Source organism: Bufo gargarizans, chromosome 2, assembly GCF_014858855.1.
Source record: "Bufo gargarizans isolate SCDJY-AF-19 chromosome 2, ASM1485885v1, whole genome shotgun sequence".
Lineage (NCBI taxonomy): Eukaryota > Metazoa > Chordata > Amphibia > Anura > Bufonidae > Bufo > Bufo gargarizans.
The window spans coordinates 492,035,852-492,040,464 of NC_058081.1; the positions used below are offsets into that span (position 1 = coordinate 492,035,852).

Here is a 4,613-nt window from a genome sequence, read left to right on the forward strand (position 1 = left end):
AGGGCACCTGACTGCCTGCTACAGCACTGATTGGCTCATCCAGGTTGTCTGTCAGCCTGGGACCCAATCAGGACAAGCCCTCCCACCCCCACTTCCTCTCAGGATCATGTGAGCACCTTTCTTCTTCCTCCCTCATGCTTTTTCACTGTCACTATCTGGTTTTAACTGGCAGATAAAATGTTTAGTGACACATTTCCTTTAAATCAACTTTTTGTAAATGTGCCCCATTGTGTTTTATGGTCTGAAAAACAAAAATCGAGAAACCAAATATGATTCCTACTTTTGTATATGCATTTATTAAAATATAGTCTACAAAAGTCCTTTACAGTACAGAATAGAAAGTGTAAAAAATATCAAGTCAAAGTAAACATGTCAGCCTATACATTTATCATCCTAATTGCAGTTGTCAATTTATTGATTTATAAAAAAAAAAGTCAGCATATATACAAGAATGAAATATCATTACAGAGATACAGATAAAAATCATTTCATCTATGAAAAATTGCCCATAGTAACCAGTCAGAATCTCATTCTGTACCATATGCACTAGTTTTACCATATGATGCCCGTAGGGGTAGACTTGCCAAAGACCCTAATGCGAAGATACCCATCCTTACGGCCTGGTAACGACCCATCCTGGTAACATAATGATCTTCCAGCTATGAATGCAAATGTCCAAGTTATAAAAATACAGAATTCCTGTTCTTGGTACAGTGTTCAGATCATCAGGATGTATAACTCGACTAACTGCGAACAGAGGCAAAATATACAAATAAGTTTTCATTCAGTGATGTAGCGTAGTCAATAGAATACAGATATAGCAAGCATCAGCAACCTATGCAGTGAGTTACTACTAAACTGTTTCATTGCTGCCTTAACCATAGATCAAATTGTGCAAAAGCACAGGGTCCACATGCAAGTCACATGACTATCAAAGCCCCCAATTCGTCCCACATCCAGTGGGACAGTTCTAGATTTCAGATTCCGTCCCACGGTCCCGTGAAGGCTGCGGTATGTCCTGATTTCAATTGCCAGTGTATACATCGGAATAGATTGGTGAAGCAGGGAGCCCTCAGTTGCCTGCTCTACGATTCATAGGCCTGTGTTCTCCCCAGCAGGTGTGATACAGTGACGTCATCATGCCTGCTGAGCAGGAGAGCGCACGCGCTGGGGGATAATGTGTTCCATTCATCAGGGGATCAGGGGAAGGAGGCTAGGTGATTACTATTTTATTTTATTAAAACTACAGGCTCTTCACTATTATGAGGGGGCAGCATTATTGTGAGGGGGCACTAAGGGGGCAACGCTATTATAAGGGGAGCACTGAGGGGTCAAAACTATTGTAAAGGGGGCCGTAGGGGGCAATACTATTGTGTCAGGAGCACTAAAGGGTCATGCTTATGAAAATGTGTAAAAATCTGAGTCTCACTTCCTTCTGGGATTCTCGTACCCACATATGCCTTGTTTGAACTTGATGAACTTATGTCTATTTTCAACCGTATTAACTATGTAACTATGTAATTCTTACTCTAAAGGGTGGCATCTGGGAACATAGCTAATGTGAGGAGAAACTAAGAGGGCATAACAAACGTGAGGGGGCAGTAAGGTGAAATAACTACTGTGTGGGGGGACTAAGGCAGCATCACTACTGTAAAGGATGTGAAAATGTTCAGAAAGGTGGGGAGGCCACTATTAAAACTTCTGCACTGGGCCCACAAATGTGTTAAGACGGCCTTGAACTGTATATTCCAGATAACTTTTTGGAGCAAGAAGTAGCTTACAGCTTTCAGTGTCAACCAACTTCCTCTGTCACTCAGAGGCCCCCTCTCCTTCTTTTACATCTCTACCACATTTGAGAACCCTCTTTCCATCATCAACCTGGCCTCCTACCCTACAAGAACATGCTAGATTTAGGGCCCTTTCACACCTGCGTTATAGTCTTCCGGCATAGAGTTCCGTCGTCGGGGCTCTATGCCGGAAGAATACTTATCAGGATTATCCTAATGCATTCTGAATGGACAGTCCGTCCTTCAGGATGCATCAGGATGTCTTCAGTTCCGGAACGGAACGTTTTTTGGCCGCAGCAAATAGCGCAGCATGCTGCGCTTTTTGCTCCGGCCAAAAATCCGGAACACTTGCCGCAAGGCCGGATCCGGAATGAATGCCCATTGAAAGGCATTGATCCGGATCCGGCCTTAAGCTAAACGTCGTTTCGGCGCATTGCCGGATGCAACGTTTAGCTTTTTCTCAATGGTTACCATGGCTGCCGGGACGCTAAAGTCCTGGCAGCCATGGTAAACTGTAGTGGGGAGTGGGGAGCAGCATACTTACCATCCGTGCGGCTCCCGGGGCGCTCCAGAGTGACGTCAGGGCGCCCCAGGCGCATGGATGACGTTATCGCATGGATCACATGATCCATGCGCATGGGGCGCTCTGACGTCATTCTGGAGCGCCCCGGGAGCCGCACGGATGGTAAGTATGCTGCTCCCCCGCTCCCCACTACTACTATGGCACCCAGGACTTTAATAGCGTCCTGGGTGCCATAGTAACACTGAAAGCATTTTGAAGACGGATCCGTCTTCAAATGCTTTCAGTACACTTGCGTTTTTCCGGATCCGGCGTGTAATTCCGGCAAGTGGAGTACATGCCGGATCCAGACAACGCAAGTGTGAAAGAGGCCTTAGTCAGTTTTATTGTCTATGTGGGATTTCTCTTGCTTATCAGAACCTTCAACCTAAGAGTTTAAATTCAATAATCTATAGTGCTCCTGATAAGAATATTCAGCACTTGATTGCTTTCCCTGCTTCCTGTGTCACTGTTACAGTGGCTACCACTAGGGGGAGCTCACCGTGTACAGACTATCGCTCCTATTGTGTTCTATGCTAATTGCCTTAATCCATATTCAAAAAGCTCCCCCTAGAGGTACCTGCAGCCAATACCTTTATCCAGATATATTTAAAAACTAAATAATGGACATAAACATTAATAAAAAGCATAGTACTTTTTGGCACATTGTTCATTTGGTTGTGCAAAGCATTTTGAAGGCATAGTGGTTTTTTAAGCTCACCTACCTCTTGTCACTTTTTAAATTCATGTGCATTTGGGGAGGGGTTTTCTTTGCTGTGGGTGCTTTTCCATCACTTCCATCTGTAGTTTCACCTTTTTTTTGTTTACGTTTTAGGCTGGACAAAAATTGATGAGCAACTAAAATAATAAAATAATATAAGTTGATACAAGGGTCATCAGTGTGCATTGCATTCATCATTTCTTCATAGATATGTTGAAGTGTTATATGGGGGCTAAAGGTACATTAAAGTGTTTTATGGGGGCTAAAAATAAACCTAAAGGTTGTCCAGTTTTAAAAAACGTACTTTCAAACCAAATACCAACACTAAATTAGGGAATGTTGAGTTAATATCAAAGTGCCCTCTGTTTATCTCTTGGTCAGAGTGAAGAGCAGTCACAAAGAACATTTTTTTACTCAGAAGGACCTTTCCTGTCCTGCATTGTGTGAATAACATATTGATTTGAATGGGCACTGCATAATACCATGGCTCCTCTCCATACAGTGGAAGTGATCACTGCATTCTAATACTGCTCTTCACCATCATTTACGAGTAGGCAGTTGTTAGGTATTAATGGTTCCTGACCGATAATTGACTCCTCACTTGGCGCATCTAAATGTGCCAAAACAGATATGTGTGCCAGTTTTCCCCATAGATAACAGCTGATCATAGCAGATCACAGGGGGTCCCAACGGGAGGACACTTTGTAAACAGCTTATTGTCAAGGAACCTTTCTAACAAGTCCAAATTGAAGAACCACTTTAAGATGTTAAAAACGCATGCAAGATTTTATATGTTATGACTTATTTCACTTACTATTGTGGACTCTAGATGTGGACTTCATTTTATCTCTACCCATTATTATAATTTTCAGGGACCAAAAAGTATGTCTCACAGCTGCAAAAGACAAAATACAAAAATTGGTTATAAGAAATACAAATGCTGGCATAGGTTAATTACACTTAAAAAAATTACAGACTACCTGTGATTATTCTAAAACTAGGATCCTCATAAAATGGCCAAAGTAGATATATACATTTTTGGTATCTGCTTTCAGTTGGCTTCTCTCCAGTTCAGTTAAGCATGCAGTTTCACTGGTGTCAACTTGGAGTGATCGAGATAATATGTTTATGGGTGGAGATAGATGTCTAAATAGCATGATTGATTGACTAAGTAGTGGGATCAATACACACTTAAAGATTTAGGCCAGGTTTGTTCCTTAGTCCGGCAGGCAGTTCCGGCTTGTGAACAGCCTGTCGGATCCATCCTAGCCCTAGTTCACATGTGCCCCCGATTGCCGCTATGTCACCGTTGACTATAATGGGGGCACTGGTGCCTTACAGCGCTGGGGTCCTAGGTTCCAATTTGACCAAAGACAACATCTGCATGGAGTTTGTATGTTCTCCCCATGTTTGCGTGGGTTTCCTCAGGGGACTCCGGTTTCCTCCCACACTCCAAAGACATACTGATAGGGACCTTAGATTGTGAGCCCCATTTGGGGACAGTTGGATGCTAATGTCTGTAAAGTGCTGCAGAATATAGTAGGGC

The 4,613-nt window shown here is 42.9% G+C and overlaps 1 long non-coding RNA gene across 1 annotated transcript; it reads right to left on the reverse strand.

Moving 5' to 3' along the window:
* Positions 1 to 280: 280 nt before the first annotated feature.
* LOC122926501 lies at positions 281 to 3,965 on the reverse strand. The gene is made up of 3 exons (XR_006387680.1): positions 3,882 to 3,965; positions 3,072 to 3,204; positions 281 to 747 (listed from the first exon to the last, which is right to left on the reverse strand). It is a non-coding gene; the product is annotated as an uncharacterized LOC122926501 (long non-coding RNA).
* Positions 3,966 to 4,613: the final 648 nt, after the last annotated feature.